This window comes from Micromys minutus (genome assembly GCF_963924665.1).
Source record: "Micromys minutus genome assembly, chromosome: X".
In the NCBI taxonomy this organism is placed as follows: domain Eukaryota; kingdom Metazoa; phylum Chordata; class Mammalia; order Rodentia; family Muridae; genus Micromys; species Micromys minutus.
The window spans coordinates 86,206,423-86,228,570 of NC_137970.1; the positions used below are offsets into that span (position 1 = coordinate 86,206,423).

At 41.3% G+C, this 22,148-nt stretch overlaps 1 pseudogene across 1 annotated transcript; it reads right to left on the reverse strand.

The window, feature by feature from the left end:
- Positions 1-10,032: 10,032 nt before the first annotated feature.
- Positions 10,033-11,904, reverse strand: LOC308415417 (ras-related protein Rab-12-like; annotated as a pseudogene). The gene has a single exon. The product of its transcript is annotated as a ras-related protein Rab-12-like (transcript).
- Between the last annotated feature and the right edge of the window lie 10,244 nt (positions 11,905-22,148).

Consider the following 22,148-nt stretch of genomic DNA (forward strand, 5'->3'; position numbering starts at 1 on the left):
AGCAAAAGACAAGTAGAAGAACCTAAGCAATGGAAACCAAGACAGCCTGGCAACATCAGAACCCAGTTCTCCCACTACAGCAAGAAGTAGATTTCCCAACACACCAGAAAAATAAGATATGTATGTAAAATCATACTTCATGATGATGATGGAGGTCCTCAAGAAGTGCATGAATAACACACTTAAATAATTAGAGTAGAACAAATGTAAAGAAGTAGAAGCCATTAAAGAGGAAACACAAAAATCACTTAAAGAGCTATAGGAAAACAGCCAAACAGGTGAAGGAATTGAAAAATGGAAATAGAAACAATTTTAAAATCACAAAAGGAGACAACCCTGGAAATAGAAAACCTAGGAAAGAAATCAGAACACATAGAAGCAAGCATCACCAACAGACTAGAAGAGACGGAAGAGAGGATCTCAGGGGCAGAAGATAACATACAACACATTTACACAACAGTCAGAGAAAATGCAAAAATCAAAAAGCTCCTAATCTAAAACATTCAGGATATCCAGGACACATTGAGAAGACTAAAACTAAGGATGATATGTATAGAAGAGAACAAAGACCCCCAACTAAAAGGCCCAGTAAATATATTTAACAAAATCATAGAAGAAAACTTCCCTAATCTGAAGAACAAGATGACCATGAACATGCAAGAAACACACAGAACCCTAAATAGATTGGACCAGAAAAGAAACTCCTCCCAACACATAATACTCAAAACACCAATATTCAAAACAAAGAAAGAATCCTAAAAAGAATAAGGGAAAAAGGACAAGTAACATATAAAGGCAGATCAATTAGAATTACACCCAACTTCTCAACAGAGACTATGAAAGCTAGAAGATCTTGGACAGATATCATGTGGAACATAAGAGAACATAAAGGCCAGCACAGCTTACTATGTCCAGCTAAACTCTCAATTACCATAGATGCAGAAACCAAGATATTCCAGGACAAAACCAAAATTACACATTATCTGTCCATAAATTCAGCCCTACAAAGGATAATATATGGAAAACTCCAACACAAGGAGGGAAAATACACTCTAGGGAAAGCAAGAAAATAATGTTCTTGCAAAAAAAAAAAAAAACAAAAACAAAAACAAAAAGAACATCAAGCAAACATAATTCTACCTCTAACAACAAAAACAGCAGGAAACAAAAATCACTATTCCTTAATATCTCTTAACATTAATGGACTCAATTCCCCAATAAAATATATAGACTAGCAGACTAGATGCATAAATAGGATCCAGCATTTTGCTGCATACAGAAAACTTATCTCAGTGAAAAAGACAGACACTACCTCAGTGTAAAGGGCTAGGAAGAAATCTTTCCAAGCAAATGGTCCCAAGAAACAATCTGGAGTAGCCATCCTAATATTGAATAAAATAGATTTTTAACCAAAAGTTACTGAGAGAGATAAGGAAGGACAATATTTCCTCATCAGAGGAAAAAAAAAAATCTATCAAAACAAACTTTCAATTCTAAACATCTATGCTCCAAATACAACCAACCAAACCCTCCATAACTCACATGAACTAAAACACCAACCACTGAGCACACATGGAGAGACACATGGCTCCAGTTGCATATGTAGCAGAGGATAGCAGTGTCCTTATGAATGTAAGAAGAGGCCTTTGGTCCCGTGAAGTCCTGTTATCCCAGTGTAGGATAATGCCAAGACACTGAGGTGAAAAGGGTGATATTGGGAGAGGGAGCACCTTCATGGAAGCAAGGGGAGGGGGAGGGGTGATGGGAGTTTGGGGAAAGGAGATCACACTTTAAATGTAAATACAGAGTATATCCAATAAAATAATTTAAACAACACAGAACAAAAGAAACCCCTTTTGTAAGAGTAGACTGATTTTCCTTTCAGAACAATTGGGAAGTCTTTGGGACACCTGTGCAGATGTGGAATGTCCTATAGACTCTTGGAAACATTTGGTTAGTTCCAGAATATATTGGGTGATAGGGACAGTCCCTGAGCATCTTGGGGAGAAGTGGAAGATCCCAGATCTCCTTGGCTAGATAGGGAAGTCTATAGGGAACCTTGAATATGTGGGGGAATTACCTGTCCACGTTGGTCAGCAGAAGAGTCAGCAGAGGGTGGCCCATGTATGGCGTGATCTTCTTCGAACTTTTCACTGGTATCTCCAGGACTGTGTTTTGTAGATGTTGCAGGCACCCTGTCGTCCATCCGGTCAAAGTCCATATGTTCTTCAAACACAGTGGACATAGCCTGGGTTTTCTTCACCTTCCCCAGTATGGGCTCAGAACATGCAGCCACTCTTTTCCTGTTAGTAGGCTGTAAAGCAGATGGTCTGGTATTCCTGGCCAGTGGGTTACTCATGCCCTTAGGAACCTTCAGAGGAAGTGGAGCTGTCCATTTCTTGCGCTCTTTCTTTTCCCTCAGAGGGTCCAGGGTCGCCGTATTGGCTGAAACCTTTATAAGATCTTTTACTTTCTGTAGCCTTTCTGCAACACGAGCATCAGGTTTTTTGAATCTCTGCTCTTCATAGGGCTTTGGGCACCGGAACTTGTGCCTAGTCAGTCTAAGTAGCCCCGGAGGTGCAAAGTCCCTTGGGTCTCTGCTGCTCAAGTGCTTCCCCTGTTGGGATAGAGGGTTATAATCCGGTTTCGGGACACTGAAGGGGGTCCCAGGCCATAGAGGCTGGGAACCCGGCAAGTGCTTATCCCGTTGGGCTAGTCTGTTACAATCTGGTTGGGGGACACTGAAGGGGGTCCCAGGCCGTGGAGGCTGGGAAACCGGCGGTCTGTGGTCAGAGGGTAAAGTCTGGGCTGAGGCTCTCTGGCCTCTCTCCACAGGTCTGACCATTTAGTCATTAAGGAAATTGAACAAGAAATGGGAAATGGGCTACTACCCCTTGAACGGGCAGCGAGTGTACTTGCCAGTGGTGACTCATGGCAAGAAGCAGCTGGGCAGTATCCTTTGAGAGGAGCCCTCTCTCCCAAGAACTGTGGACACGTCCAGCCAGCGAAGCTCACAGAACTCAAGTGACCGTTGGTCTCGGGAATCAAGCAAAGCTCGAGAGAGGATGTCCTCGGTCTGCACGCGCCAGTTGCGAGCTGCCTCACCTGGCAGTTCTGCTTGCAGTAGCGGGGCAATCGCCCAAGATTTCTGAACGAGAAGGGACACTGAGGACCCTCTTTCCTAGAGTCCAGACTGCTACCTGGTCTGGAGCCCACTGTCGGGGGCTATGACAAGGGATTGCTCAAGGAGCAGCATGCCTGGAAGGGGGTGCTTAGGAGACTGTGCTCCCAAGTCCCCTTGCACCAGGATAGAACCCTCTAACCGGAGGGTCAGTGTTGCAGTGATGTCTGTTGGAGCCTCATAACTGAATGGGAAAGGCTGATCCAGACCCTCGATCCTCAGAGACTGTGGGGGGTAGACAGTCACTTGTGTATTGTGATAGGGAAAGAATAGTTGATAGTATGTGAATAGAATATAGAATCCATGGAATTTACATTACAAATATTCTGTATTTTAAAGATGACCTATCCTAGATAAATTGATCCTAGCTAAATTTGTGACAACCGTTAAGGTCTTCCTGTATGCTGAAAGACAACTCTGAATGACTCAATAATACTTACTGCAATATTGTTATTATGAAAATAACGTGCTATTATAGGTATTGTTCAGAGATAAGGACAAAGCAGTTTCCTTATAGTATAGATACAAGTTGTATTTCAAATACTTTCATCCGTGTTTGACTAAGTGCACAGATACAGAACACAGACACAGTTGCACCCTGAATGTAGCACCTATGCCCTTCAACAGTTGCTTTGTCTGTCACAGTTTACACACTGGATCCCTATAACACTTACATACTTGGTCTGCTTTGGAAGGTCATATAATTCTGAAGTCCCAATAGGCTAATGGCTCATATGGGCCATTCTCTTCCATTCCAATGATGCAGCTGGAGCACAGTGGTACAGAATGATTTTTGAAACCCTTAATCAAGTTGATTCTTTGAAAGGCCATGTTTGTGTAGCAGGTGATATACTGAGAAAGTATAAAATTGGGGATATAAATGAAGATACTGTTTTTCTCATAAAGGACCATGGTTTCCTTGTTTCACACCTTGCCTGTTTTCTTTGTGTGTGTGTGTGTGTGTGTGTGTGTGTGTGTGTGTGTGTGTGTGTGTGTGTGTGTGTTTTAATCATTTTAATGGATATTCTCTGTATTTACATTTCAAATTTTATTTCCCTTTCCCCAACTCCTATTCCCCTTCCTCCTTGTCTTTCTTCCATGAAGATGCTCCCAATCCCAAACACCCACTCTCACCTAAGCACCTTGGCATTCCCATACACTAGGAAAAGGAACCTTCACTGAACCAAGGGACTCTCCTCCCATTGATGCCAAACAATGCCATCCTCTGCTACATGTGCAACTGGAGCCATGGGTCCCTCCATGTGTACTCAGTGGTTTGTGTTTTAGTCCCTGGGAGTTCTGGGGTGGTTGTTTGGTTGATAATGTTGTTCTTTTCTTCACGGTGTTGCAGACCCTTTCAGCTCCTTCAGTCCTTTCTCTAGTTCCTCCACTGGAGTCCCCGTGCTTAGTCTGATGGTTAGCTGCAAGCATCCTCAACTGTATCTGTCTGACTCTGGCAGAGCCTCTGAAGAGGCATTCATATGAGGTTCCTGCCAGTAAGCACTTCTTGGCATCAGCAATAGTGCTTGGTTTTGGTGGCTGCATATGGGGTGGATCCCCATGTGAGGCAGTTTCTGGATGATCTTTTCTTCTGTACCTGCTTCTCTATTGGTCCCTGTATTTCCTCACGTGAATATTTTGTTCTCCCTTCTAAGAAGGACTGATATATTCACATTCTGGCCTTTTTTTGAGCTTCATAATTTCTGTGAATTGTTTCTGGGTATTCAGAGTTTTTTGGGCTAGCATCTGCTCATCGGTGAGTGCATACCATTTGTGTTCCCTTGTGACTGGTTACCTCTTTGATCAGTTTTTGATCTCATCTGATGAGAGATGTCTGTTTGTTTGTTTGGCTGCTCTCTTTGATTTTCCTGAATGATTTCTGTTTCCTGTTGTCTACACAGCAAGTAGGCCTTGCATCATTCAGAAGCACAGGGACACTTTGTTTTCATCTCATTATTTCCCTGTGCCACTGCCTCCGTGCTTTGCAATTCCAATGTCACCATAACTAACCTTTCTCAATTTAAGTTACATTGATCGTGTTTATTTCAGATAATCAATCAAGGTAAACTGAGGAGTCTTTATAAATACACAAATGACTGCTTTAAGCATGATGATATTTAAATGTTTCTCTCTCTTTATCTCTCCCTACCACCCTCCCTCCCTTCCACCCCCTTCTGTGTTTGTGAAGTTTTAGTTAACTGCAAAGCTACCTGAAATCATGTCATTGGGAAGAAAATGGATGGGAGCAGAAATTGTTATGTTAAGCAAAGTAGCACAGATTTGGAAAGAGGGAATTAACATAAGTTTTCTCTCTAATACGGGTTTGAGATTGAATTTTTATTTATTTGCATTCATGTATGGGGTTGGGTGGGTGAGTTCATTAAGCTAGAAAATGAAGAATGAGTAGAGAAAAGAAATCTTCATGGAGAAAATAGGAAAACGTAATAGAAAACCTATCCTATAAAAGCATAAAGGGTGTTTTAACAATGACTGTTTTATTGAGGAGGTAAAGACACAATTACCAAGGCAATGGTAGAGGACAGAATTATTTGGCTTTTAATTCCACAGGGATACCAGTTCTTCATAGTGAGCAAGTAGTAGGCATGGTGCTCTGACCTCACATCTCAAACAAAAAGCAAAAAGCTGAGAAAACTTGAAATGCTGTGATACTTATAGCTTTCAAATCATACCCCCAATAGATTGCTTCTTTAGCTAGACCATACCTCCTAAGACACCCGCAAAAGCTACCAGTTAGGGTACCAAGTATTTAAATGTATGAGAACCTGAGAGACAGCTCATTCAATCCACCTCTAGATAATTGAAGAAAGAAAGAAATTAGCCAGTAGAACTTATGAGATCTGGGATGTCAATAGAGGAGGATGGACAATATGGAAAAAGAGAGGCTAGAGAGATGTCACAGTAGTTAATGAAACAGGCTGCTCTTACAGAGACCTGTGTTCAATTTCCTTATCCACATGCTATCAAACAACTATGTGTAACTCCTGCCTGATCCCACCCACAAGGGTGCCCACTAAAGCTCACAGCCCCTACTCTTCTTGAGGGTGCTGACAATGTGGCCTCTGGGCACACTCAAGGTTCTAGGTCAAAGCTGAATACCAAGAAGGCCCTCCCAGGATGACCCTGGACTGGTAAGGCATCAGGGAGGTGAGATCAGTCATGGCACAGCTCAGGGCAGAGGGGAATTGGACCACCACGTGGGGATAGGGAAAAACTCCCTCAGTCAGTAGGAACTAGGCCCAACTCTGGCTTCCCACCTGGCAGCAGGAGGATCTGCAGGGCACCCAGGGCAATGGGTGGACTGCTTGCTGTGTGTGCCTGTGAGGTCCCAGGTTTCCCTGGCCTGAGCCCCAACTCGCACTTGAGAGGACAAGAAGGGTCCCGAAAACCTTCGTCTTCTTACCCGGGAAACACAGGGCAGTATCTCAGGTAGCCCTCAATATGACTTCTGATGCACACTGCCCCAAAAAGTCATCCGGTCATCCTTCGACCTCTGATGCCACAGAGGGTCCAGGCCGCACAAATGCACAATCTCAACGGCAGGCCGCCTGCTACCCTGAGCTGAAGAAAAGGACACGTCCAAAGAAGAATGGAATATCCCACCTCAACCTGCCCCCTTGACTACCAGGCTCTGGACTTGGGGTCCCAATTCTAAGAACCTACTAAGCATCACTAGGCAGCTAAGCAGCCAGGCAACGATTAGGAGCTAATTCCAGGTCCATCACAATCTCTCTCCTCTCACTAACCCTCCACCCCACCACCATCTCATCCCACACCTTCAGTAACCACCAGGCAGCATTCTGGGGACATTTTGCTCTCTGTTCCTCTCCCAAAATCCCCAAGTCACCATCACAGGTAGATCCTTCATTCTGTGTCCTCTCTCTCTCTCTCTCTCTCTCTCTCTCTCTCTCTCTCTCTCTCTACACACACACACACACACACACACACACACACACACACACACACACACACACCTAACCCCTTTGACTGGGCCTGGAAAGCAAGCAACTGAGAGCTCTCCGAAGAGATTCAACTGGATCATCGATGACCTTCACCTACACACAGGGTTAGGGTTAGGCGTGGCACTCTACCTACCTACATACCTACCTACTACCTACCTACCTGATACCTACTTATGTACCTACCTACCTATGCTCCTCCTCTTTCTGCCTCTAGCTCACCATTATATACAACAACAGCCACAGTTTCCAGGGCAGATGGCAATCTCTGGGTACCAGATGATGTAAACCACATTCCTTTGGAAACTGTCACTATCTAGGAGAAGCATTCATTCAGGGGCACTGAGAGTCTGCAGAGGTCCACCACCTCCCCACCCCATGCACTGCCTAGGTCTTAAGTCACAGCTGGTGGAGGGAGAGTCCTCTAAGAGCCTCCAAGACACAAGCCTGCCAGTGCTTTTCAATTATCTTTCCTGACCAAGCTGCCTGGAGGCTTCTGCTATGATGCAACCAAGAGAGCTCTATCCAGGCAGGCCTGCTCTGAGACCTCAGAGGTGCAAAGCCCGGAACCCCAAAACAGGACCTGTCCTGCCACCCTACATATTGTTTTTAAGCAATTGTTTCATCCACCAAGATAAAGGCAGAGCAGGAATGATTCCCCTGCAAGCCACCTGGGACCTTTGTACACCCTTACTCAGCCTAGCTACTCCCTGGGGATATAGCCTTAAGAGTTGCCTCTACATCCAAACCTATCATTCCCAGACAACACTGACCTCAAGGAAATAAGAACTGCTTCACTCTGAGCCATTTCTGGACCTGCTTCTAGGCCTTCGGGGCCTAGGTTCTTTACCAGGTGACATACAGTGAATAGATACAAAGAAACAGAAACACACAGAGAGAGACAGACAGAGAGAGAGAGAGAGAGAGAGAGAGAGAGAGAGAGAGAGAGAGACAGACAGACACAAATAGAGAAACATAGAGACACAGAGAGCCACTTATGTAATGTGACCCAGTAGTTAGCCTAAGCCTGGTGGGTGTGTCTGGGAGAGGTAGTTCCAGGAGGACTATGAGTCTTGAGAACTTCATGTGGTTACAGTGTCTCTCTGCTGGATAACCTCACATCCCATCCCTCATAATCTATGAGTTGTATGAAAACTAAGGGGGTTTCCAGGCTCTCACCGGCCAATGTCATTGTCACCTCCAGTTTTAGACTAAATTGTGTCAAGCACTGTTGCTTGGGCAGATTAATGATTCAACCACCACTCTTGGAAAGGTAATATAAACATCGATTTTTACCAACAACCACCACACTTAGAATTTGGAGATATAGATTGCTTGTGAAGTTAGATTTTTGCTTGTGGCTTTGATGTAGAAAAATTTTAGGGAAAACTTTAGAGTTCATAACCTCACACTTTGCATATAGAGGGAGGGATGACTTAAGGTCGGGTAATAATAACAAAGGCAGATCAAATACTTCCAAGGGATGTGCCTTTCTTGAGAAAGCTGGGCTCATGAACAGGTGATGATTAATACCTTGTACCCATTTTACCCTTGATTTCCTGATAAGATTCAAGAAAAATTGGTTATTTTGTTTTTGCTTTAGTTTTTTGTTTTTTCTTGTTAATTGTTTTTTTCAATTCTATTGGTTCTTCTCTGTACTTACATTTCAAATGTTATATCCTTCATCTCCACTCCCCTCCCTCCTCCCCGTCAACTTGCTTCCATAAAGGTGCTCCCTCTGCCAATCACTCTGTTCACCTCAGTGCCTTGGCTGTTGATGGTGTTGTTCTTCCCATGAGGGTATAAACCCTTCAGCCTTTCAGTCCTTTCTCTAACTCTTTCATTGGGGTCCCCATGTTCAGTCTGATGTTTAGCTGCAAGCATCCTCATCTGTATCTGTATGACTCTGAGGGAGCCTCTGAGGAGACATCCATGTCTGGTTCCTGCAAATAAGCTCTTCTGTTGCCATCAATAGTGCTTGGGTTTGGTTGCTGTATAGGGGTGGTTCTTCAGGTGAGGCGGTCTCTGTAGATCTTTTCTTCAATCCCTGCTCCTCTATTTGACCTTGTATTTTCTCCCGTTTTGCTCTCCCTGCTAAGAAGACTAAGGCATCCATCCATATTCTAGTCTTCCTTCTTTTTGAGCTTCACAAATTCTGTGGGGGGGGGGGAACTAGTGTCCACTAATAAGTGAGTACATACCATGAGTGTTCTTTGTGACTGGGTTACCTCACTCAGGATTATACCTTCAAACTATATCAATTTACCTAGGAATTTCACGAACACATTGTTTTTAGTAGCTGAGTAGTACTCCATTGTGCAAATGTACCACAATTTTTGTATCCATTTCTCTGTTGAGAGACATCTGGGTTCTTTCCAGCTTCTGGCTATTATAAATAGAGCTGCTATGAACATTGTGGAGCATGTGTCCTTGTTAGCCATTGGAGCTAATTTTGGTTATACGCCCAGGAGTGATATAGCTGGGTCCTCAGGTAGCACTATGTCCACTTTTCTGAAGAACCTTGAGAATGATTTCCAGAGTGGTTTTTCTTTCTTCACATCCTTGCCAGCATCTGCTGCCACCTGAGTTTTTTATCTCAGTCATTCTGACTGATGTGAGGTGGAATCTTAGAATGGTTTTGATTTGCATTTCTCTGATGACTAGGAATGTTGAGCATTTCTTTAGGTGCTTCTCAGTCATTCAATATTCCTCTGTTGAAAGTCTATGTGTAGCTCTATACCCCATTTTAATAGGATTATTTGATTCTCTAGAATCTAACTTCTTGAGTTCTTTGTATATTGGATACAAGCCCTCTATCAGATGTAGGATTGGTAAGATCTTTTTTTTTCATAAATACAAAATTTTATTTGCACTTCATTAGTGTAGAAAGATCACAATGCCTCTCACCACAACACCCAGGACACTCAAGTTATTCAAATACATACTTATTAACCTTGACTAAACAAAACAGTGCAATTTAATAAAAGATATATCAAAGATAGAGTTCACAAATTCCTTATCAGACCAGAAAAAAAACCTCAAGAAAAAAACAAAACAAAACAAGAAAACTTGAACACAGTCTAGGCTTAATAGGAATAAACTTCACCATCCAGGGAAGAAGTTTATCATTACAAAGACACAGGATGATTAAGCAAATGCATGTGAATCCTTTGATATACTAAAATGTAACTCTTAAAATCCCCTTAAACAGGATTTGTGTAGAACAGCAATATGATTTCAAAATCTTTTCTATAGTTTCAAAAATGCTTTTTTTCTTTCTTCCTTTTTATCTTTCCTTGTGTTGAAGGGGACTAAACCCAGAGTCTCACGTACATTGGACAAACACTCACATACTGAGCTATAATCCCAGCCCTTCAGTTTTCTCTATTGAATCTTTTTCATTCTTAAAAGCAGGTCACAGCCAATGGGAAACCCCCAGGATTCTGCAGCCACAGGACCAAGTCCAAACCAGTCCCCTATCTAGAAAAACCTTCTCAATACATAGTCTATACATAATCTCACTGGTGGCTGTGACGGGAGCTTTGCTTAGGGGCAGAGACTCCAAACCTCGAGATGCTACATGGGAAAGCCTTGTAAATAAAGAAATGGCAGCTGTCATGTCTTCCTTTTTCAAATAATCTTCAGTTTTGTAGATTTTCGTTGAAACAGCAAGGGAAGCACTGGGTCGTCTTTTCTCATCAGTGTTTGCCTTGTAGTGTAATTAACAAGGACATTTATAGTACTCCAGAAATATTACATCTTTCTTCTCTCCCATTCTTCATATTAGAAGTACTACATCCCCTAGTGTACGTACTGGGGTGAGAAGGAAATAGAATTTGAAGGGAAGTGTGTAACTTATATAACCCGACCTTACCCAGGATTGCATATTTGCATATTTACAAGTTAGTGTATAGCTGACTTGGGTTACAAAGTGCGAAAGGAAATTGTCACATGATTGTAGTGCAGAATGGTTTCCCCCTTCTAGGAATTGCTTGTACCATCCAAAGTATCAAATCAACAGCATCGGACATGTGGTCTGGGTGGAGGCAGCTCTGGTGGGATCTCAGGCTCTGGTTGTAGAGAAAGGACGCTATTGGACAACTCGTTTTTCATAACATCAAGAGGCATCTTTTTCAGAATATCATCAACGAGCTTAAGAAAGATCTCATCCACATTGAAATTGTCCTTGGCACTGGCCTCGCAGTACCACATCCCATTTATCTGCTGTGCAAACTTCTCTCCTTGCTGCCTGGAGACTTCTCTGTCTGTTTCACAGTCCAGCCGACCAGAGAAGCTCAGCGTCTTCTGAAGCATACTTATCAATCATCTTCATCCACTTTGGCAAGTCATCGAACGTCTCTTTCTGGTGATGTCATACACGAGTATGATCCCCTTGGCACTTCTGTAATAGGCTGAGGTAATACTGTTAAATCGCTCCTGCCCTGCTGTGTCCCAGATCTGTAATCTAATTTTCTTCCCTCTTAGTTCCACTGTCTTGATTTTAAAGTCAACACCGGCGGTGGACTTGCAGGCCTCGCAGAACGTGTCGTCGGTGAAATGCTCCATCAGGCTGGTCTTGCTCACGCCGCGGGATGATGATGACCTGCAGCTTGAAGTCGGCCGGCCTGGGGGGCTGCTTCCTCAGGCGGGCCTGGCCGCCCAACAGCGCAGGGGAGACCGCGCCCAGGCCGCCGCCTGCGGCCGCCGGTGCAGCGCGGTGCTCGGATCCATGCATGCATAAGGCTCGCACTCGGGCCGCTGTCCGCGCCCCCCCCCCCCCCCCCCGCACACCCTCCACCCGCTTCGCGCTGCCGCCGCCGCTGCCGCCGGGAGTCGAGGAAGCAAGATCTTTTCCCAATCTGTTGGTTACCATTTTGTCCTTCTGACAGTGTCCTTGGCCTTACAAAAGCTTTGCAATTTCATAAAGTCCCATTTGTCAATTCTTGAACTTAGAGCATAAGCCATTGGTGTTCTGTTCATGAAATTTTCCCCTGTGCCTATGTATTCTAAGCTCTTCCCACTTTCTGTTCTATTAGTTTCAGTGTGCCTGGTTTTATGTGGAGATCTTTGATCCACTTGGACTTGAGCTTTGCACAAGTAGTTAAGAAGGGATCGAGTTGCATTCTTCTGCATGCTGACTGCCAGTTGAAACAGCATCATTTTTTTGAAGATGCTGACTTTTTTCATTGAAAGTTTTTAGCTCCTTTTTCAAATCTCAAGGGACCATAGGTGTCTGGGTTCACATCTGGGTCTTCGATTCTATTCCATTGGTCTGGCTGCCTGTCTCTGAGCCAATACTAGGTAGTTTTAGTCACAATTGATCAGTAATACAGCTTGAGGTCAGGGATGGTGATTCCCCCAGAAGTTTTCTTTATTGTTGACAATAGATTATCTATCCTGGGTTTCTTATTTCAAATCAATTTGCAACTTGCTCTTTCAAACTCTATGAAGAATTGAGTTGGAATTTTGATGGGGATTGCATTGAATTTGTAGATTTCCTTTGGGAAGATGGCAATTTTTACAATGTTGGTCCTTCCAATCCATGAGCATGGGAGATCTTTCCATCTTCTGAGATCTTCAATTTTCTGTTTCAAAGCCTTGAAGTTCTTGTCATACGGAACCTTTACTTGCTCAGTTAGGGTCACACCAAGGTATTATATATTCTTTGGGGATATTTTGAAGGGTGTCAATTTTCTGATTTTCTTCTCAGCTTGTTTTTCCTTTGACTAGAGGAAGGCTACTGATTTGCTTGAGTTCGTTTTATATCCAGCCACTTTGCTGAAGGAGTTTATCAGCTGTAAAATTTTCTTGTGGAATTTTTGGGGTCACATAAACATACTGTCATATATCATCTGCAAATAGTGATATTTTGACTTCTTTCTTTCCAATTTCTATGCCTTTGACGTCTTTTTGTAGTTTCACTACTCTGGTTAGCACTTCCAGTACTATATCGAATATGTAGGGCGAGAGTTGGCAGCTTTGTCTAGTCCCTGATTTTAGTGGGATTGCTTCAAGTTTATCATCATTTAGTTTGATTTGTTACTGGTTTTGCTGTATATTGCTTTTACTATGTTTTTACTGTGTTTAAGTATGTGCCCTGAATATCTGGTCCTTTCAAGACTTTTAACATGAAAGGGTGATGAAATCTGTCAAATGCTTTCTCAGAATCTAGAGAGATGATCATGTGGTTTTTTTTCTTTGAATTTGTTTGTATAGTGGATGATATTGATGGATGTCCATATGTTGAATCATCCTTCCATCCCAGGGATGAAGCCTATCTGATTGTGGTGAATGATCATTTTGATGTGTTCTTGGACTTGTTTTGCAAGAAAACTGAGTATTTTTGCATCAATGGTCATAGGTCATAAGTGAAATTGGTTTGAAGTTATCTTTCTTTGTAGGATCTTTGTGTGGTTTCAGAATGAGTGTAATTATGGCTTTGAGGAATGAGTTGGGTAGTGGTCCATCTGACTCTATTTTGTGGAATAGTTTGGAGAGTATTGGTATTAGGTCTTCTATGAAGGTCTGATAGAATTCTGCATTCCTGGCCTTTTGGGGGGGGTTGGGAGGTTTATGATGACTGCTTCTATTTCTTTTTTAAAAGATATATTTTTTTCTTAACTGAACAACTTTATTTTAAAATCAAAGATAAATGTACAGATTTTAAGCATTTTAGCATAAAAGTATACAAAAACATTTTTGTCAGTACTTTTTTTTTTAAGATTTGACAGTGTGCATTAAGATCTTACTAGTTACAATGAGATTAAAGTACATGTAAAACAAGATGTAACTTGGAATTAGTCAAAGTTTTCTTGGTGTGTAAAGATTAAGCATAATAGTTTTTCTTTTTTTTTCTTGAACTTCATATAGTCTGTGAGTTGTTTCTGGAGTGTTCAGAGCTTTCTGGGGTTAGCATACCACTATCAGTGAGTGCATATTATGTCTGTTCTTTTGTGACTGGGTTATCTCACTCAGGATGTTATTCTTTAGATGCAACCATTTTCTTAAGAATTTCATAAAGTCATTGTTTCTTTTTTTTGTAAAATATGTTTTATTGTTCTTCAAAAGGGTTCAGGGTTTGGTTGTAAATCAGGCTGCACACCTTCTATCAGTCTAACCTCTCTCACAAGTCAAACTGGCTTCAGCTAGCAATACTTCATTAAATCCAAAAGAAAAAAAAGTTTTAATTTTGAGAGGGAAAAAATAAAAGTCCAGTTCTGAGAACAATAAACATTAGTCTTCTTTAAGACAAAGTAAGGGCTGCTCTATGTTCCTTTACACACCCTTCTCCTCCCCCGGGACCAGGAATGACACTGTTTCAGTCAGACACTGATGCTGGTGGGCACCTACACTCGCACACCCTCATGGGAGCTACTGTGCTCACAAAACAAATACATATAACACACACCAACATTCTGAGCATATCAAGTGGAAAAGGTTTGGGTGGTATTGATCAAAACCCTTGAGGAGTCAACAGTCAACCTAAACTTAAAGAGTAAGAAATTTTGATCTTGAGTTTTTGTTAAAGAAATCTGTCATGCTCTGAAGTAAGAATTTTTGGATTATATCATCATTTCTTACTTTAAAAATTCTAGAAACAGTGTCAAAAGCATTATTTTTTCATTTTCTGGGATGAGACAGGAAGGACTACATTTGCATTTAGTTAAAAATCAGAACAATTCCATCAACAGTAAACAGGCAGCTCAGAAAGCTGCCAGCATCTGAGGCATCATCAGTGAGATGTCCTCCATCCTCCTGGCCTGACATGAACAAAACAGGAAGCTTATGGCTCTGCACAATAAAAATCCTGTGAGACAAGATGAAAGGCCTGCATTCAAGGCTTGGGTAGCAGGGTACTGTCAAATACGGAACATTTAGGTGAAGAGGGTACATGGAGATGCCCCTCCATTTGCTTTGTCTGGCCAACTGCCTTCTACAAATAAGGAAACAGCTTTTCTGTATCAACACACTGAGCAGAAAACCCACAAGACTTCCACACGATGCCATGAGATTTTGCTGCTCACTGGACTGCCTGCCCTTGCTCCTCTGATGTCACCGCCTGTGGACACATACTCACTAGGCAAAGCTGTTCTGTCAGTGAGTTTTCTTTTTCAATCTCAGAAGAATCTAGGATTAAAAAGGTGATAGGTGGTTACACTGAACTGTACAAATGAAGACTAACCTGGAAAACCACCACCACAGGCATTTGTCAAGACCAAATACTATGAATGCTCTGTTGCTCCTCTTACTACTTCTGAAAACAGTCCTAAAATTTTAAGATACCACTTTTCCATGACATCGTTAGACAGCAAAAGTCTGTTAGATACATACTTTGTTTGGAAATCTTTACCACAAAACTTTATTTTCGGTCTAAAATGCTGTTGAATATGATGCTTTTCAGGAGAGCTCAGAATTTAAATGGCAATTTGATAAGCAAAGAATGCTAAAGTGTACAATAGATTTAAGTTTTACACCTATAACAAGGAGATGCGGTCACAAAACTGGGAAAGGATGTTTGTTGGACTTGATGTACTCTTGCTCTCTCAAGCTCTTCACTGTAGTTCAAATCATTCTGTTAAAATCTAACTCTAAGAAGTGATGTAATCTGGTAGCAACACAGTAGTCCAACTAAAGACATTTGCGTAATAAAAAACAAAAAACAAAACAAAAAAAAAAAAAAAAGAATCCCCTTGAATTCAAATTCAACTTGAGCCTCAATGTCTGCAGATGGATACCTTAAGCTTCCAAAAAAAAATCCAACTATATACAAAATTTAAGCAGCCTTTAAACTACATTTAGGCACTAGTGAGACAAGTTAAAAGTGTAGGTTCTTTTCCACTTTTGTTTACTTGATGCTTAATTTTACTGGAGTCATTAAAAGAATACACTTGCAATTAAAAAAAAAAAAGCATACTACTTCTGAGGCCAGTCTCGGTGTCCAGAGTCTTCAAGGCAATGTTAATTATGGTACATATAACCCCAAGCTCACTTGTCAGCGAAAAAGCTGTGCTGAGGCTGGCAGAAGTCAGCCCTCACGCTCAGAATCGCCATAAATGTGCAACATATATTCCAACAAAAATAGCTGGCGAGCTGCGGACTGGGCATTGAAGGCAGGGGGAGGCAGGAGCGAGGAGGTGCCTCTCTCCTCAGTCACCTCCTTGGAGGCGGTGGCGGCAGTGGGAGCAGAGGCGGCAGAGGCAGCTACTATGACTCCACCACAGCCTCGGCGCAGGACAACCGGCCCATCCTGGCGGCAGCAGCACCTGTCTACCAGTCCCTCTTGCTGCTGCTGCTGCTGCTGTCGCGACCACCACTGAGTCCCCCGCTGCCACTGCTGCCCCCTCTACCGCTGCTGCCTGCTGGCATCTCCTCAAGCCATGCCCGGCCACTGCTGCCACTACAGCCAGTCCTGGACTGACAACAGTTACAGTCTGACCCAAAGTCATTGTTTCTGATAGCTGAGTAGTACTCCATTGTGTAAATGTACCACAATATTTGTATCCATTCATCTACTGAAGGACATCTGGGTTCTTTCCAGCTTCTGGTTATTATAAATAGAGCTGCTATGAACATTGTGGTGCATATAACTTTGTTGTGTACTAAGGTGTCTCTGGGGTATATGCCCAGAAGTGGAATAACTGGGTCTTCAGGTAGTACTATGGCCAATTTTCTGAGGAATCGCCAGACTGATTTCCAGAGTGGTTGTATCAGTTTACAACCCCACCAACAGTGGAGAAGTGTTCCTCTTTCTCCGCAACTTAGCTAGCATCTGTTGTCATCTGTGTTTTGGATCTTAGCCATTCTGACTGGTGTGAGGTGGAATCTCAGGGTTGTTTTGATTTTCATTTCCCTGATGGCTAAGGATGTCGAGCACTTCCTTAGATGCTTCTGAGCCATTCGATATTCCTCAATTGAGAACTTTTTGTTTAGCTCTGTGCCCCATTTTTAAAAATAGGATTGTTGGATTCTCTGGTGTCTAACTTCCTGAGTTCTTTGTATACCTTGGATAGTAGGCCTCTATATGATGTGGGGTTGGACAAGATCTTTTCCCACTCTGCTGGCTGCAATTTTGTTTTCTTGAGAGTGTCCTTAGCCTTACCCCTATCTCTTTAGGGGTTATGGAACTGTTTAGATGGCTTATCTGATCTAAATATTCGTCCACTTCCTCCAGATCTTCCAGCTTTGTTGAGTATAGGCTTTTGTAGTAGGATCTGATGATTTTTTTAATTTTCTCAGTTTCAGTTGTTATGTCTCCCCTTTAGTTTCTGATTTTGTTAATTTGGATACTATCTCTTTGCCCTCTAGTTAATCTGGCTAATATTTTATCAATATTGCTGATTTTCTCAAAGAACTAACTCCTGGTTTTGTTGATTCTTTGTCTGTTCTTTTTGTTTGTACTTGATTTCGGCTCTAAGTTTGATTATTTCCTGCTGTCTACTTCTCTTTGGTCTATCTGCTTTTTGGTCTAGTGCTTTCAGCTGTGCTGTCAAGTTGCTAGTGTATGCTCTCTCCAGTTTTTTGTTGTTCTTGTTGTTCTTGTTGTTGTTGTTGTTGTTTTTTAGGCACTCAAAGCATTGAATTTTCCTCTTAGTACTTCTTTCATTGCATCCCATAGGTTTGGGTATGTTGTGTTTTCATTTTCATTGAATTCTAGAAAATCCTTAATTTCTTGCTCTATTTCTTCTTTGACTCTGCTATCGTTTAGTATAGCATTGTTCAGCTTCCAAGTGTATATGGGATTTTTGTTGTCTTTGTTGTTATGAAAGACCAGCCTTAGCCCAAGGTGATCTGATAGGATGCATGGGAGAATTTCAATCTTCTTATATCTATTGAGGCTTGTTTTGTGACTGACTAACTATATGATCAATTTTGGAGAAGGTGCCGTGAGGTGCTGAGAAGAAGGTGTATTCTTTTGTTTTAGGATGAAATATTCTGTAGATGTCTATTAATTGCAATTAGATCATAACCTCTGCTAGTTTCACTGTGTCCTTGTTCAGTTTCTGCTTCCATGATCTATCCATTGATGAGAATAGGGTGTTGCGGTCTCCCACTATTATTGTGTAGAGTGCAATGTATTTTTTGAGCTTTAGTAGGGTTTCTTTTATGAATATGGGTGCTTTTGTATTTGGAGCATATATGTTCAGGATTGAGAGTTCCTCCTGATAAAATTTCCCTGTAATGAGTAAAAAGTGTCCTTCCTTATGTTTTTTGATAACTTTTAGTTGAAAATCTACTTTATTTGATATTAGAATGGATACTCCAGCTTGATTCTTAGGGCCATTTTCTAGGAAGGTTTTTTTCCCAGCCTTTTACTCTGAGATAGTGTCTGTCTTTGTCTCTGAGATAAGTTTCCTGTATGCAGCAAAATGCTAGATTCTGTTTATATATCCAGTCTGAAAGCCTATGTCTTTTTATTGGGAGATTGAGTCCACTTATGTTAACAGATATTAAGGAATAGTGGTTGCTGTTTCATGCTATTTTTGCTTTTAGAGGTAGAATTATGTCTGTCTGTCTTCTTTTGTTTTTTTTTTTTTTTTTTTTTGCTTAGTTATTTTCTTTCTTTTTCTAAGATGTAATTTCCTTCCTTGTGTTGGGTTTTCCATCTATTATTCTTTGTAGGGCTGGATTTGTGGTCAGTTGTTGTATAAATTTAGTTTTGTTCTGGTATATCTTGGTCTCTCCATCTATGGTGATTGATAGTTTTGCTGGGTATAGCAGCTTGGGCTGGCACTTGTGCTCTCTTAGGGTCTGCATGATGTCTGTCCAGGCTCTTCTAGCTTTCATAGTCTCTGTTGAAAAATCGGGTGTGATTCTGATTGGTCTGCCTTTATATGTTACATGACCTTTTTCCCTTACTGCTTTTAGTATTCTTTCTTTGTTTTGGACGATTGGCGTTTTGACTATTATGTGTCAGGAAGAATTTCTTTTCTGGTTCACTCTCTTTGGAGTTATGTAGGCTTCTTTTATGCTCATGGTCATTTTATTCTTATGGGTAGGGAAGTTTTCTTCTACAATTTTGTTGAAGTAAATACTGTGTCTCTTAGTTGATATTCTTTGCCTTCTTCTATTCCTATTATCCTTAGGTTTGGTCTTCTTTCTCATTGTGTCCTGGATCTCCTGGACATTTTTGTGTTAGGAGCTTTTTAGTTTTTACATCTTCTCTAAATGTTTTGTCTATGTTTTCAATGTTGTATTTGTCCCCTGAGATTCTCTCTTTTATCTCTTGTAGTCTGTTGGAGATGCTTGCAACTGTGACTCCTGATTTCTTTTTTAGGTTTTCCATCTCTTGGATGAAGTTAAGAGTGTTGAGAGTCAAACCCAGCCAAGCCCCTCAGAGTGCGGGGAAGCAACAGACTAACTGTGCAACCTGGAAGGCATTCTTTAACCCACGGCGCTGCCTGAAGACTGTGCAGTGTGCTTTTGTGAGATGTTATATATGCTATGTAACATGCTACTATAACGTGCTGCTATAGCTCTCTGAGACAATCCTGCTGATGGAAGGACCTGCTCACCCTTATTCATGTAAGGAATCCCAGTAAATCAGTCTCATTGCTTCACCCAATTGGACTTCAGTGGTATCTGGAGTTTGGTCTGTAATTTGTTCCTTATCTAGAGGATGTTTGTTCATGTCTCCCCCGGAGTAGAATCTATTGTACAACATGTGGCAACTCTCTAACTTCTAAGTTCTATGTCACAATGCTGAAATTTTCCATTTCCTCTTTCTATGTCTATTTATTGACTAACAGACCCACATGTTAAACCTGCTTTCTGTGACACTATAACCACACTTTCTGGGAAGACATTGTCTCTGAACACAGCTCCTAGAAAATTTTTGTGACTCAGCCTTCTTGCTTTCGTGTCCTCTAACTCAAGTCCTGTCTTCCTCTCTGTTTTCTAGCTAGCTTTTCCAGGTTTGAGCTTTCACCTTGACCACTTTTCTGTTTTTTTCTAAAATTCTAATAAAATTGCTCTTGCATTTCTTTGGGGGTTTTAGATTCTTTTTATCTTGTAGCATGGCTTTGCTGTGGTATGTTAAAGGAAGGCCAGTTCCTACTTGAGCAGCACAGTTATGGTTTTGTTTCTTTTTATTTTTCTGTCTTTAATTCTCTTCAGTCTACTCTGTTACATGACTATTGTACATCTGAGTAGCCTCTTTGGCCGTGGGTGGCCATGTGTCATTTCTGGTAAAGAATAAAGAGAAAATCTTGTCCCATAATGAATGTGTTTGTCCAAATGGCTCTGCCAATTATCTGGACAGAAAAATCCTTCAGGAAATCTGTTTATCCTCAAACTTTAAGAAATAGTATACACTCTTCTTATAACAAAGGCCAATTCAATGGGATCTGTGGCTATTGTCCAATCTCATCGTGCGAGTGTTTTCCTCTTGCTACTTAATACCCACACATATCACCAAAGGATATTTTACTATAATCTACAATAAACTCAATGTTCTACAAAACGTTCCATGTCTTATCTGAATTCCAAAGGCAGGGCAGAAAAAGACCCCTAGTATCAGGAGAACACAATGTGAAATCTTTTGAGGACTTACCAGACTTCCATAGTCAATACTTTATTTCAGTTCTTATATTTTCAACTTAAGAGTACCTACTTGTTCACTTAATTCTATTACTTGTTTTCGCTCCTTAATAAAGTTTGTATTACTCTATGTGTTTGAATTTTTGTGAATATATTAATCAATAACTGGACTTTTATACCATATATTATAGCAATAAGAATTTTGATCAATATTTGAGGCTGGGAGTGCCTTATTTTATTCTATCTTTTTTTTCTTGATAGTTAAGCCACCCTTATTAATGCATGACTGCATTTCCACTAATCCAGCCCTACAGAGGATAATTAAAGGAAAATTCCAACACAAAGAAGGAAGCTAAACCCATGAAAAACCAAGAAATTAATCACCTCACAACAAACTCTTACATTCTTTAATGGAGCAATTTGAAAATTCTCTCAGTCTGAAGTTCATTACTGCTTAGGGTGCCCATTATTAGTAGAACCTTTGAGACACCAGGCAGCAATTGTATTATTGTACACAGCTTGGGTAGCTATGTCAAACTAGACTACCTCCTCAGTTTGGGGATCAGCTACCCAGAACTATGTGTGAATGAAACCACCTCATTTCTGGTAAATGGACTATACCTGATTTCCTGGACCAGCTTGTACTCTTGGACTTTGAGACTTCTAACCTGAGTGGACACCCTTGGTGCAATGGGGAATCTTACAAGGGAACTTCCCCTCAGGAAGAATGTCTGAACCCTTCCTCTTGGGTTAGAGCTAGAACTGAATCCTTTGTGAACAGAAGTGGACAGTCTCTGGTGCCAGGCACAAGAAGGGTAATGTCAGGCAGAGCAGGGCAAACGGGAAATAGCAAAGCCTCTTGAGCGAAATGAAAATCTTTCATTGGTCTTAAAATATAATCCTTCTACTTCAGCATATTAAGAACGAACATATAAGCCGGAGTGCCAATCTAATTAACAAATTTAATCATTTCATTTGTTTGGAGTTATTTTCAAGAATGATTATTTTTTTTTAGAACATAGCAGTTTCAGACACCCAGGGGACTGAGGATGACAAGGAATTGCTCATTCCACTGCTTCAAACAAGTGTCAGCATTTTGAGTATTCACCCAATTACCTGAATTGTTTGTGAATATGGTACAAACTTATTTAGAAAGTTAAAGTACTAGGCTCATGGAATATAAAATAACATTAAATAGGTGTTGGGTAGGCTGAGCTCTGGGACATAGTACGTGCTTAGCAAGCATGAGAATCTGAGCTTAATTGACAGGATAACACATTAAAACTATATCATGGAAGATTTGGTAGTTGGCAAATATACTAAGGCTACAACAGGAGATTAAAAGTTACAGCGAATCCTCGGCGACAGCAAAAGTTCAACGCCAAACAGGAATTAAAAAAAAAAATGCCTCTCTGTTCAGCCATTGTCTTGTACAGAGACAGACATGGCATTTA